We start from the raw sequence: 14,967 nt of genomic DNA on the forward strand, positions 1-14,967 counted from the left end.
TCAGGTCCCGTCACTGCCCTGATTTAGAGTCCACAGTGGCTGTCACTGCTTTGGGGGCTGAGGAGCAACACCCTCCGGCTGGGGGAGCCCTGCAGGCTCCTGCCTGCCTCCCCGGGCAGCCTCAGCCTGCTCAGGTCCTCACTGGGGTCCATGCCCTCCGTGGGGTCCCGCTCACCCACCCCGTACTTCCTGCTTCAGGGCTCCGCCTGGAACATGCTTCTCCCAGCTCCCGGCCTCCCTGCTACTACCCACTCCGCCTCCAGGACCCAGACGAAACCTGACGTTTTACAAAGATTTTTTTTCCATCGATGTGTGAGAGAGAGAGGAACATCAACTCATTCTTCCACTTGTTCTATTTAGTTGTGCGCTCACTGGTTCCTTCTCCAATGTGCCCTGGCTGGGGATCAAGCCCGTGATCTTGGCCTGCCGGGACGATGCTCTATCCACTGTGCCACCCAGCCAGGGCTGGAAACCTGCAAATCTGACTTTCTAAAGAAGGCTTCCCTACCTCCGCTAACTACACATTCTCATAGCACTCCTCTTTTCCTTTATCCTGCCTTTCCCCAAATATAACTAAATAAATCATTGTAAGAATAAATCAAGAGAAGGCTGGTTTGCAGTTAGAATGGATTTATGTGAGTTTAGGCCTGGCGGTATAATTTGTGGGGCCCAGTGCAAAATAAAAATGCAGGCACTTCGTTCAAAAATGATAAGGAAATTCAAGACAGCAACAGCAGAAACATTATAACAAGCATGGGGCCCTTCTGAGCACGGGGCTCTGGGAGACTAAGTCCTTCCCCTCGGAGGCTGCCCTGGCGGAGAGTCTCCTGCAGGGACAGGGACCGTGGAGGCTGCATTTAGTAGTCCAGTAGGAGTTTGAGGGGTGACACTACAGTGCTAGGAAGGGCCCTACTGAAATGACGAACCACTGTGTGTAAAACAGGATGGGCTACAAGAAAAGAAGTCAGGTGAAGCTAATAGACTGGCAAGGTAGGGGCAGCAGCGTCAGTGCAGGGGCATTTTGGTGAGATGGATGCCATAATAAATATAATATATAGAATGTCCATGCATTATTTGTAAAGCATCATGTCAACATTTAATTTTTTATCTCCTACTTTGTGTTCCTGGGAGGAGTACTTGAATTTTTTTAGTCTCCCCAAAAGAAATATACCGAGAAATTATAGAGAGCAATGCATGGTCTTTAAATGATTTGAAGAACAGGTTCTAGACTCAGACAGCCTATGTCTCAAGTTCAGGTTTACCTGTTATAAGCCCTGTGACCTTGACAGTTACAAGCTTCTTTGTGCTTTGGTTTTTTGCGGGGTGGTGGTGGTGGTGGTGGTGGTATATCTCTTGTGATTGTCTAAGAACAAATGAGTCAATGAATAGTGTTTGATTCATAGTAAGTTCTTATTATAATTTCACACTAATGAAATTTTAATTTCCTTTTCAATGCTGTTTGCTTTCAGTAAGGTATTTGAATCCTGTCATAGTATTGCTACATATCATAACCAGCTAAACTTCATTATGGAACTCAGATGGATGCAAAGAATGCACTAACGTACTTTGTGAAACTTGTAATGGGATCCATTTAAGCAGAAGGAACATAATATGGAAGCTAACTCATCTTCATTATAAGGCAGTAGGTGCCAAAGCCGTATCTAGAGCACATTAGCATGTTAATGTGCGATACATTTCAATGAACTCCAGCATTTTATATTTATAATTCGGGAGTCAGAGAGTTTTCTTTTGGACAATTAAAGGTGATTATCAAATGTTAGGAATTGTGAACAACAAACAGCATGGGATGTGCTATGGTCTTGTCTTCTGTTCTGTAATTTGAATGAAATTAAGTCAGTATCTGTTATTTATTGAGCATATACTATTTTTTTTAAACTGTTAGCATGCCATTTTCTTTTCAGTTGCTTGATGCTGGTAAATATTTGGATCGATTTCTGAGTCATTATCCTCGATATTCTCATTTTGGTAGGAGCTCCGACAAGGTCCTGTGTGGGTAGACCATATAATCCACAGTGGGTCCTCAGTCCACATCTCCTGTCTGCCTCTCTCTTAGCAGGGGTCCCCAAACTTTTTACACAGGGGCCAGTTCACTGTCCCTCAGACTGTTGGAGGGCCCCCACATACAGTGCTTCTCTCACTGACCACCAATGAAAGAGGAGCCCCTTCCAGAAGTGCGGCGGGGGGCCAGATAAATGGCCTCAGGGAGCCGTAGTTTGGGGACGCCTGATAGAGATATGAATCGACAGTTATCCTTGTAACACTTGTTTTCTGGATAGCCCTCCAATACCCAAACTTCACTTGTCCCAAAACAAATTTATGATCTCTTCTGAAAACCCAGCTGCTTCTTTTAAACAACTTATTTCTTGGCTCACTCCTACAGAAAGATCCCCCGGGTTGTGGAGTCCACCTGCTTCGTACTTCCTGAATCCATACTTACCTTTATGTTCCTTTCGCCATTGGCCTAGTTCAGATTCTTTTCATGCTTGTCTTTGACCACAGTGGCACCCTGTCAACTCCCTCTTTCTTTCCAGTCTTCCTTTCCTCGAGTCTACTCTACTCACAGATTGATGAGAACAATTTTTCTGAACCGCAAATCTGATTATTCAGTTATGTCCTTGTTGTTTACTAAATTCCCGGTGTTTCAGCATGAAATGTAAATACTTGTACAGCTCTACCTACTAACTCCAACATTTTTTCACCCACATCTCCCACCACTTCACTGGTCTAAGTGGGATACACTGGATGTCACCAGAACACATTGAAAGGGCACCTTCCACCAGTGGGGAGTCTTCTTGGAAGAGATGATATCTGTGTTCGGTTAGCCTGGTAAACATGAGAGAATGCCATTATGAGATGTTGACAAGTAATTAAAACTATTTGTTTACACGGACAAATAGTATCCATACTAAGAAGCTTCATTTCCACCCCCCCGACCCCCCAGTTTTTTGAGGTATAATTGGTATACAAAAACTGCATGTGACAAATGTACACACTTTGGTGAGTTTGGACATATCTATACATTCACGTTAGCATCACCAAAATCAATGTAATAAATGGAACAAAAACAGTGGACAGCATGCAACTGGTTGTATGTCTTTCCCAGTCTAGTTCTTATCAGCTTCAGGAGTAACAATTTTTACCTGCCTTCTGATCTTTTCCATTCTCCCTACTGGACACAGTCATTGTCAAATGCACTGTTACTAATGCCGTTGACCTGACTCCATAACCCCTGAATATTTGGTGTGCTGATTTATCGCTGAAGTTTCCACTTGGGTTAGGTGAGACCCAAAATAAAGAATTGACCACTTCTGGTGATTAAAAGCTCTCTTAATGATTTTTTAAAAGGGACTGTTCAAAGCTTTTAGTTCCACTAAATAAGGAGCGAAACTCTGCTGTCCTAAAACTCACCCAGAGACTACACATGGACATGGCGTCTTTCTTTCCTGCTGCACAACGCTACCGAGAATTTTTTTTAAAAAGCAGCAGCCTTTTAGTAGGAAGTGAAGTGGTCCCTGTTATATAATTTAGAAGGCACTTGGAGCTTTTCATATGAAAACACATTGGAGAAGTAAAATTATTATTACTTATACTGTAATTAGCTTATTTTTCTCTTGTTCCTATATGAGATGTTGGTTTCAGAGGATTTAGAGAGTAACTGTTGATTATAAAAATGAGAAGGAATAGATCGAACCACCCTAAAATTTTGGGACAAGCAGTCAAATTCAATCAGAATGAGCAGTTATAATGTTTGTTTCTTCTTGAATGCTACATTTTTTTTAAATGTGTGTTACATTTTTCCTTTTGGGTTTCTAGATAGGAAGAATCGTGAGAATGGGGATTTATAGCTGTGCACTTGCATGCACATGCACACACACACACACTGCACACACGCACACGTATCTAAACCTATAAATTATTGGAAACATTTATTTCACTTCTGCCTACATAGGTCTGACAAATAAACAGCTGAATTATGTAACTAGAATTGTGATGCACTTAGATTGAGTTACAGAAAATAAAATCATAACCTTTTGCCTCTCTGTTTCCCATGAAACAGCCTGTTCTAGATATTGGCACCTTGTTGGGCTCTAGATATTTAATATGCCCAGGGGATATGAATGGAAATGGAAGCTCAATATAAAGTTTGATTAATGTTTCAATCCCTCTAGGATTAAAAAAAAAATCACAGATTAAATTAATTTTTTTCATTAAGTCAGATTGATTAAAATATTCTATAAGCTTTATATCTATTGTGCGTGTTTGTGCGTGTGACATTTTTCCTTTTAGGTTTCTAGATAGAAAGAATCCTGAGGATGTTGATTTACAGCTTGCATGCACATATACTTTACATATCGTGTTAGGTAAGCTTAGATGTGACTGCATGCAACGGATAAACACCCACAGACCAGGGGCTTACGTAAGAAGGAAGTTTCTTAGATACGGTACCAGTGGATAGCGGTAAGATGACATCCCTACCTGGGAATTAGGGATTCCTGGTAGTTAGAAACCCAGGTTCCTTTTATCCTGTTGCTCTGACCTCCACAGCAGGTTCCTCTTGGTCCAAAATGGCTGTCAGGGTTTCAGCCAACATATTAGAATTTCTGACAACAAAAAAGGGGAAGGGAAGAAGGAAGGTGCATATCCTCCCTTTTAAGGAGACTTCATGAAAAGTCTCATTTGTCCCCTCCTGTTTATATTTTATTGGCCAGAGATTGGTCATATAATGCGCAGCCAGTGGAAAGGGAGGCTGGACAGCAGTTTCTGTGACAGTGCACTCAGCTAAAAACGTATTTTTCTGTTACTAAAGAAGGTAAGAAGATCAGCTATCAGAACTCAGTTTGAGTCGTGGCCGGTTAGCTCAGTGGTAGAGCATCAGCTTGACGTGTGGAAGTCCCAGGTTCGATTCCTGGCCAGGGCACACAGGAGAAGCGCCCATCTGCTCCTCCACCCTTCCCCCTCTCCTTTCTCTCTATCTCTCTCTTCCCTTCCTACAGCCCAAGCTCCATTGGAGCAAAATTGACCTGGGTGTTGAGGACAGATCCCTTGCCTCTGCCTCAGGCACTAGAATGGCTCCAGCCATCAAGTAGCAATGCTGCAGATGGGCAGAGCATCGCCCCCTGGTGGGCATGCCCGGTGAATCCCTGTCAGGCGCATGCAAGAGTCTGTCTGACTGCCTTCCTGTTTCCAACTTCAGAAAAATACAAAAAAAAACCCCAAAACAAAACAAAAAACAAAAAAAACTTAACGGTTTCAATTTGGTTGGTTGATTCTATTGGATAATGAGTGTGGTGAGGTGGGGTGGGGGAAGGAGCCTGGGAATATTGGATTCTAACTCCAGCCTGAGGTTGTGAGACTTCCGCCTGCGTTCTGAATAAGGAGGTTGTGTTATAGGGCCTCTAGGAATCCCTTCAGTTCTTATTCTCTTATCTGGTTCCTGAGGTTTTGCAACAAAAGCAGGCATGCATATTTATTTACACACACACACACACACACACACACACATAATTAGATGATACATAATTTAAAACTCTGTTTCTATAAAAATCAAAGATCTACACATATGACCGCGTTAGTAGAGATTGACTTAATATTTTTCAATTTTCAATTCCTTGCTTTTATGAAAAGAATTGACTTTTGTGTGTAAATTGTAACGGTGAGAGACTGAAGATGGCACCTGGCTGTTGTCTTTCAAATATAGAAGTCAGCTCTTCAACCCAAAGAACAGGCTCTTCTTCCGTTTTCTGGTTTTCATGACTATTGTGTTTTATTTGTCACTTTGTGTAGAAAATCACAGCCTGGCAGGATCAGAATGTGTGTCCTTAAATGTGTGATGGGAAGGAGCCCTTGGCACTCTGGGACTCCTGGGCGCAGTAATGCTGGTCTCCCTGAGACATAAAAACAGGGACAATTGCGTTCTCTGTCTCCTACTCAGTTTCTTTTTTTTTTTTTTTTTTTTCATTTTTCTGAAGCTGGAAACAGGGAGAGACAGTCAGACAGACTCCCACATGCGCCCGACCGGGATCCACCCGGCACGCCCACCAGGGGCGACGCTCTGCCCACCAGGGGGGGCGATGCTCTGCCCATCCTGGGCGTCGCCATGTTGCGACCAGAGCCACTCTAGCGCCTGAGGCAGAGGCCACAGAGCCATCCCCAGCGCCCGGGCCATCTTTGCTCCAATGGAGCCTTGGCTGCGGGAGGGGAAGAGAGAGACAGAGAGGAAAGCGCGGCGGAGGGGTGGAGAAGCAAATGGGCGCTTCTCCTATGTGCCCTGGCCGGGAATCGAACCCGGGTCCTCCGCACGCTAGGCCGACGCTCTACCGCTGAGCCAACCGTCCAGGGCCCTACTCAGTTTCAATCGATTGTGGTTCTTTGTCCCGGGGCAGCTGTTCCCCAGAGCTAGGTAAAACTTTTGGCTTGCCTTTTACATTTAAGGAGAATTCCTTTGTGCTGCCTTGTGCCTGAACAGACCACACAAGTCTCCCTTTAGGGCACTGGGAAGCTATGCCCTTTCTTACGTGTTCCATTATGTTTTTAACAGATAGGATGATTATGAGGGCACTAATGACTCCAAAGGGTACTAATGGAAAAAAGCAAAACAAAGCAACAATAACAAAAGACTATTACTTGCATTTTCTTGTTATTATGAGTTTTAACCTTAAGGGGAAAAAAACTATAGAATGTTATCACCCCTCTTATATCCTACATGGAATAAGATGAAGGTACAGACAGACAAATCTTTATATATGTTGTTTGAAGCAAAAAGATTATTGACCAGTTGGATTGTTTAGGTTGAACCATCTGAAACTGCTGTTTTTATAGGTCAACAGGGGTTGGATCCAGGCGCCATCTAATTGTTCAACCAAATAATAATTTCCATTCTGGCTACACAGTAGAAATTGTCAACCTTAAAACTAACACCATTTGAAGTTACTCCATAACTACATGTTTTGAGTGTAAAAGCATTTGGATATTAGGTGATAATCTGAAATTTAAGGAAGTATATATTTAATATTGGTATTAAAGCTATGCATTTTAAAAAATTCCATACATGACACCCTGCCCTTACATAACTATTATATTCTCTGTTTCTGTCCCAACATATCTATTTTTATAACTAGTATTTTACAAGGTGAAAATTAAAAAAAATAAGTAGAAATCATACTTTCAAAAAGACTGCATAGATTTAAACAAATTTCAAAGAAAACTCCCCTGGTATTTGAGTTTCTGAATTTATAAATGAACGCACAGGGCAATGGAGCTGAAACAAAGCATTTGCATAATGACACCTGGAAGGAACTTGATGAGGAAAAGCGACACTCTCTCAGAGCTGCCCTACTCTCCTAAGGCAAAGCTGTGCTTGTACAAATTGCCTTAACGAGCTGAGGGACATACGTTTCTATCAGGAATGACTTAGCATCCACACAGTTAAAACTGAGCAATTCAGGAATAAACAAGACCCCCACCACCACCACCACACGCACACACTTCTTGGTCATGACACCCTCTAGTACCCTTGTCTGTGGTCCAGAAGTTCCCAAGTAATTCTTCAGCTTGGGTCAGCTCACTCCAGGCTCAGGAAAGACAAGGGCACCATACAAAAAGTGACAGGCTGGGCCAGGATGGAATAATTATGGGGCAGTTTGTGACTTGTTATTTCTCAACACTCCAGGGAACATGGTTGGTGTTCATTTCTTTTGGCTATAGATGTCTGAAACCCCTAGCTAGCTACCTGCTGGCTTCAGGGGGCGGAAACCTTATAAGATAAATGCCAAGTGCCTCCAGGTAGCCGAAGCCTGACCTGCCTGGTTACTAAGGAGCCAGTGCCCAGCTGGTTGCTATGTCAGGGAGGAGGAAAGAGGAAGAACCGCAGCCCAGGATGTAGAGTGCCTCCCCCTCCCCCCGGCTTCGTTCATCTTCCACGTTTTAAATTTTGACCCGAGAAGAAAAGCAGTTTTCTAAAACCTAGGAATCTTCCAGATGTAAATAAAAGGTCCTGAATGGCATTTTAGTGGTTTTTTTTTTCTGAATTGATATGCAAATTTCTAATTTACTTAAGCCCAATGTCATGCATGATAATAAAGTCTAATATACGCTTCCATGTAATTATGCGTAATAACTAGTGATCAGTGGGAGGAGGGAGGTGGAGGAGGGAATGGTGTTTCCAGCTGGCCCTCCACACCTGCAAATAACAGACAACTCCTTTCAGTGTAGAGGAAACAAGATAATGACAGTATGATATTAAATACAAACATTAATTCTTGGGGACAAAACAGAAGGAAGATATCTATCAATTAAGATGTGTGCTGGTGAGTAACTTCAATTGCATTCCGCACCATCTTAAAGAAAAACAAGGACCAAGCATAATGAGAAGCGTAGTTTGCTATTTACTGTGATGCTCCTGACGCCACCAGTGTTATTTTCTTCCTTACAGAAAGGTTTATCTGGGACACTGAAATCCTATGTCGGGGTTCACTCTTCATGGTCATTTGGTTTTGATTTGAGAACCAAGTTGCAGTAATATATTTTTTCTCTCTCTTTCTTTCTCTCCCTGAAAGGACAATTCATATCTTAGAGAGAAAATTTGAGGAGGCCCATGGAGCCTTAAGTTGTAAGAAGACAAAACAATGTAAGTATATAGATGCTTTGTTAGCAGGACAATATAGTCATCATGCAAGGGACTGCTATTGTCCTGGCTGTTGTCAGTGCCATTTTACCACAGGGGATGTGTGTACCCTCTAAAGTCACTGGCATAAAGGATTTGATGGCATTTAAACATGTATTTTCATCTGTGAGGCAGTTTAACCCAGTGAGGAGGATCTTTGGCGTCTTTCTGCCTGGTTTTGATTCTAGCTTTGTTAATTATTCACTGTGTGGTATTGAGCATGCTACCTAAGCTTATCTAAGGTCTCAGCTTTCTGAAAAAAATGGGAACAATAATAGCTACACCCACTTGATAACATTTTTGTGAGGAACAAATGAAATAACATATGTATTGTATACCGGACTTACTTCCTGGGGCCCTTGTAAGTAAATGATCTTTTTGTAAATAAAGAACTTTTTTTTTAAAAAAACAGTAATCAATAATATCAGAATATAAATTCTCCACATTGGTTTATATGCATCTAAAGAAATGGTAGACTATAAATCAACAGCATCCATGGACAACAAAAGTGTCTGATGAATGCTTTGCACGTATTGTCATGAAGAGCAGCCAGGAATAGTGTCCACATAGAGCAAGAAAGTAATGAGATAGTCAAGGGTTCAATTCTAGCTTTTCCATTTATTAATTCTATCTTGGGCAGGTTGGTTTACTTGTCTGGCTTACTCAGAGAAGGCTGGCCCTTTGGGGTATATATCTGATATATACTACATGTTCAGATCCATAGCTCTCCTTTGCTTTTGTTGATTTATGTGAGAAAGAAAACACAGCCACCTTCTAGTTCCTGGGACAGTAGACAGGCATTTATTTCCTCAGGTTCCATCCCTTCTTAACCTGCAGAAAGCAGCAGGATCTTTTGTGTTTCTTCTTGGGCCATTAAGTTCCACTGGGGGTGAAAATATGAGCCTTTTGATATGATAGGGTCTATAAGAGAGTGGGCAGAGGCAGGAAAAGACAATAGGGTATAAGGAGGTAAAAGGAAGAATGGAGAATTAGAAGCTAAAACTCTGTAGAGCTGTGTTTCCTAAAGTGCCGAGGCCAGTGTAGCAGGAGTAGTGCTGCTGGGAGTATGTTGTGGGGCGTTCTAGAAGTGACTGGAATTCTGAATATTTCCCAGCACCAAAGCCCAAGGAACATGTTAGTTAAGAAGTAGAATCCATTATTTACTTTAAGGACTTCACTGTTAATGCTTTAAAAAAAAATTTTTTTATTAAGTGATAGATGGGGAGGCAGAGGGACAGACTCTCATATGTGCCCTGACTGGGGTCCACCCAGCAAACCCCCTATGGGGCAATGCTCTGCCCATCTAGGGCTGCTGCTCTGTTGCTTAGCAATGAGCTATTTTAGCACCTAAGGTGAGACCATGGTGCCATCCTCAGTGCCCTGGACCAACTTGCTGGAACAATTTGAGCCATGACTGTGGGAGGGGAAGAGAGAGAGAGAGAGAGAGAGAGAGGGAGAGAGGTAGGGGTGAAAAAGCAGGTGGTCGTTTCTTCTGTGTGCACTGACCAGGAATTGAACCCCGGACTTCCACATGCTGGTACAATACTCTACTGCTGAGCCAACTGGCCAGGGAGTGCCTTGACTTCTGTGTAAATTAAATCTGTTCTGTGGACATGTTTTATGCACTATCCCGAAATCCTTTGGTGACTGAATAAAAAAGCATGTCAGCACCCAGGACACTGGACAGTTCCTGGACATTTGGCTGCCTAGATTAATGGCTTCTCTAGTGTTGCTAAATAAAATTTAAAGCAAGGCTTGAGGGAATCAAAGAATGTCAATGTAACTTGACTGTGTCCCAGAAAAAAACTCAAGAATTTAAAAGAACAACAGAATGTCCATCACCCAACAAAAAATTACACGAAATTACAGGAGTAAGAAATAAAAGCTATAATGAGGATAAAAATCAATGACCCCCAAATTATATGAATGACAGGATTAGTACAAAAAACATGAAAATAGTTAGAACTTTATGTTATATCTTTATGTTCCAAAAGATACAACAATTCTAAGCATGTTAAGGAGAGACAGTTCTAAGCATGTCAAACTTCTAGAGGTGATAAAACAATTTCCGAGGTGAAAAATACACTGGATGGAATTAAGATTATTAGAAAATGCAGAATAAAATGTTTAGTGAACTTAAAATCACAGTAATAGTAGCAATCTACAATGGAATGCAGAGAGAAAAAAAGAAGACTCTATAAAATGAACAGAGCACTGGTGAACTGAAGAGGATATTGATACAGTCTAATCTGTATAAACTTGAGTCCCTAAACAAGAGAAGAGACAGCAAGGAGAAGAAATAAAAAAATTCTTTAGAGCCGGAAATATATTTCTTAATGTGGCAAAGAAATAAACTCAGATTTCAACGAATCTCAACAAACATCAAACAAACATTTAAACAAAGCCCACAAAAATTGAATTCCTTATAACCAATGATAAGGGGACCATCTTAAAGCAGCCATAGAAAAAAGACACATTATCTCTAGAACTATAAGAAGAGCAGCATCTTTTGCATGGGAAGCAGTACAGGCATGAGGCAATGGAACAGCACCTTTCATTTTGGAGGAAAAAACCCAAAAAATTAAGCTAAAATTCTTACCCAGTAAAAGAAGGGAAAAAAAACGTTTTTATGACATACCAAAAAGAAAAGAATTACCAGCAGTCCTATATTAAAACAAATAGTAAAGAAAATTTTCCAGGCAAAAGAAAAATAATATCAACAGAAATCTGGATCTATAAAATGTAATGGAGGGCACCAGAAAATTTAAATATATTATAAATATAAAATATTTTCTTCTTATACCTTAAATCACTCTAAAAGAAAATTGACTGTTTTAAAGAAAAGTCATTGCAATATATTGTGGGTTTATAACAAATGTAAAATGTATAACAGTTAACAAAATCAGAAAAAAAAGGAAGAGAAATGAAAGTATAATATTATAAATTTTTATTACTACATGTGAAGTGTCATAATATTATTTGAAAGCACATTATGATGTTATATTTGTATGATTAAAACATTGAAGTAGTATGGAAAAATTACTGCAGACATTATGAACATTAAAAGGATACTTAGGAATTTTTATTAACTTTATACTAAAAATATGATAACATAAAATAATAAAATTCTTTGAAATGCAAAAACTAAAACATCAAAGCTCATTCAAGAAGAATTTTGATAACCTGAGTATTCTTAAATCTAGTAAACAGTTTGCACTTTTTGGTAAAATTTTCCCAGGGAGAAAACTCAAGCTCAAATGGCCTCATGAATGAATTTAACTAAACATTTGATTAAGAAATGGTAGAAAGTCTACATCAAGTATTCTGGAAAAGTTAAAAGTAGGAAACATATTCTAACACATTCAATGAGGCCATCATTACCTTTGTACAAAGACCAGGTAAATACATTGCAAGAAAAGAAAGCCAACAGAGCTCATGAACGCAGACACATGCAAAAATTAATAACATTTGAACAAAATAAATCTAGCAATAAATAAAAAGGATAACACAGTACGACCAGAATAGAATCCTGGTTCAGTATTCTAAAATCAATCGACATAATTCACATCAACAGATAAAGAACAAAAACTCCATATGATCATTAAAGAAATGCAGAAAAGTCATTTAGTATAATTTAACACTAACTCATGAAAGAAACTTTTAGTAAACTAGAAACAGAAGGAAACTTTCCTAATCTGAATAGGACATCTACCAAGAGCCTGCAGGTAATAATACATTTATATATTTATTTATCGGTCGTAATAATATATTTAATGTGGAAAGACTATTCTTTTCTTCTATGATCGAAAACTGACTATAGTCCACATAAGACAGGAGAAAGGATGGTAATGCCTAACGCTTGGATAGGAAGATTAAGACTGCTTCTATTTGCAGATAACATGATTATCAATATAGAAAACCACCCCCCCCCAATATGTAAAAGCTTTCCATAGATCTAGTAAATGGGCTTAGTAGGATCACCAGGATATCAAGTCAATTGCATTTCTGTATATCAGTAATGGACAATTGAAAAAAGAAATTTAAAAGTCAGTTCACTTACAGTAGCGCCAAAAAAACCCCCCATGAAATACACATCTAAAAAATTGTAGGCAAAATCTAATGTTCAAAACCAGAGCACACTAGAAATTGTTAAGCTGATTTAAAATTTATACAGAAAGCTAAAGAAAGTAGAATAGTCAGAATAATATTAAAAAAGAACAAATTTGGAGAATTCACGCTATCTGATTTAACAACTTAGTATATAATAATAATCAAGTTATAATAATCAAGAAGGTGTGAATATTAGCAAAAGGATAGATATTGATTAGTGAAAAAAAATAATTATTACAGAAATAGACCTATGCATATATGGGTAATGGATTTTCATCAAAAGTGAAAAGACAATTGAATAAAAAATATACTTTTGATTAAATGATGTTGAAACCATTGATATAAAATGCAAAAATAATGATCTTATTCCTACTTTTCACTGCGTACAAACCTTAATTCAAAATGAACAGCATGCAAAAAATATAAAATGTAAAACTGTTTAACTTACAGAAGAAATCATAGGGGAAATTCTTGGTCTTGGGTTCAGCAAAGACTGCTTCAATAAAACACCAAAAAGATGATATATAAAAGAAAATATTTTTGTACATTGGATTTCATTAAAATTAAAATTTATGTTTTATAAAGAGTTTTATGATAATGACTTAACAAACTACAGACTGAGAAAAATATTTGAAAATCCCATATTTGATAAAGTTATCTTTATTCAGATTATATAAAAAAAAACCTCTAAAATTTCAATAATAAGAAAGCAAAAGACACTTCACTAAAAGAGATATGTATGTAGATATAAAATAAGCAGATGAAAGCTTTTCAAACCAATTAGTCATTCGGGAAATGCAAATGAGAAACCACATGAGATGCCACTATATGCTTATTAGAGTGGGTAAAATTTCAGAAAGAACAACACTAAAAATGCCAGGTATAGGTGAGGCTTCATTGGCGGTGGGATTGCAAAAACAGTACAGCCACTTTGGGAAATAGTTCAGCGATTTCTTTAAAATAAAGTTATGCTTTTCATGCAAATCAGAGATCCCATTGTCAGAGGTTTACCCAAGTGAAGTGAAAAACTATGTTCATACAAAAACCTGCACACAGAGTTTATAGCCTCTTTATTTGTAATTGCTTCAAACTGGAAATAACCCGAACGCCTCTCAAGCAGAGAATGGCTATAAAGAAATAATGGTATGTCCATCAAGTGAAACAGTGCCAGGCTATAAGTAGGAATGAACTGATAGGGCAGGACCGGATCTCAAATACATTAGGCTCGCTGAGGGAAGCCTGACTCAAAACGCTACGGATTGTATGATTCCACTTATCTGACATTTTTTTTTTGGTATTTTTTTGAAGTGAGAAGATGGGGGGGGGGCAGACAGATTCCTGCATGCACCCAATCGGGATCTACCTGGCATGCCCACAAGGGGCAATACTCTGCCCATCTGGGGCATTGCTCTGTTGCAACCGGAGCCATTCTAGCACCTGAGGCAGAGGCCATGGAGCCATCTTCAGTGCCCTGGCCGACTTTGCTCCCATGGAGCCTTGGCTGTGGAAAGGGAAGAGAGAGGCAGAGAGGAAGGAGAGGGGCAGGAGTGGAGAAGCAGATGGGAGCTTCTCTTGTGTGCCCTGCCTGGCTGTCGAACCCGAGACATCCACACACGGAGCCGATGCTCTACTGTTGAGTAACTGGCCAGGGTCAACATTTTTTTCTTTTTTAAAGCAAAATCATAGGAACAGAAAACAGTTCAGTGGTTTCCAAAGGTGATCAGTGGGAGCAGGGTTGGCAGGAAAAAGCCACCGGCGAAGTTGGGGACAGGACAGAGCTGTTTAATAACTTGCTGGTGGTGGTGGTTGCATGAATTTATATGCTTATCCAAGTGTGCAGAACTGTATTATTAAAAGGGTGTTTTTAAAATTCATTTTAGAGAGAAGAGAGAGAGAGAGAGAGAGAAAGAGAGAGAAGTGGGGAAGAGCAGGAAACATCAACTCCCGTATGAGCCTTGACCAGGCAAGCCCGGGGTTTCGAATGCACAATCTCAGCGTTCCAGGTTGACACTTTATCCACTGCGCCACCACAGGTCAGGCAAAGGGTAAGTTTCACTGTATAGACATTTTCCTTTCATTTTCAAAAATTCTTCTTAATTTTGAACTGGGGATCGTACAATTGATGAGACAATTCCTTTTTAATGAAGAGGAGAAAAAGAAAAACCACAGTTAAT

The 14,967-nt window shown here is 39.8% G+C and overlaps 1 long non-coding RNA gene across 1 annotated transcript in view; it reads left to right on the forward strand.

The window, feature by feature from the left end:
* Nucleotides 1-8,641, forward strand: part of LOC136406017 (uncharacterized) — a 33,330-nt gene extending 24,689 nt beyond the window's left edge. Inside the window, exon 4 of the long non-coding RNA XR_010751608.1 lies at nucleotides 8,577-8,641. This is a non-coding gene — a long non-coding RNA (uncharacterized lncRNA). The remainder of the gene's footprint in view (nucleotides 1-8,576) is intronic.
* Nucleotides 8,642-14,967: the final 6,326 nt, after the last annotated feature.

This window comes from Saccopteryx leptura, chromosome 5 (assembly GCF_036850995.1).
Source record: "Saccopteryx leptura isolate mSacLep1 chromosome 5, mSacLep1_pri_phased_curated, whole genome shotgun sequence".
NCBI lineage: Eukaryota > Metazoa > Chordata > Mammalia > Chiroptera > Emballonuridae > Saccopteryx > Saccopteryx leptura.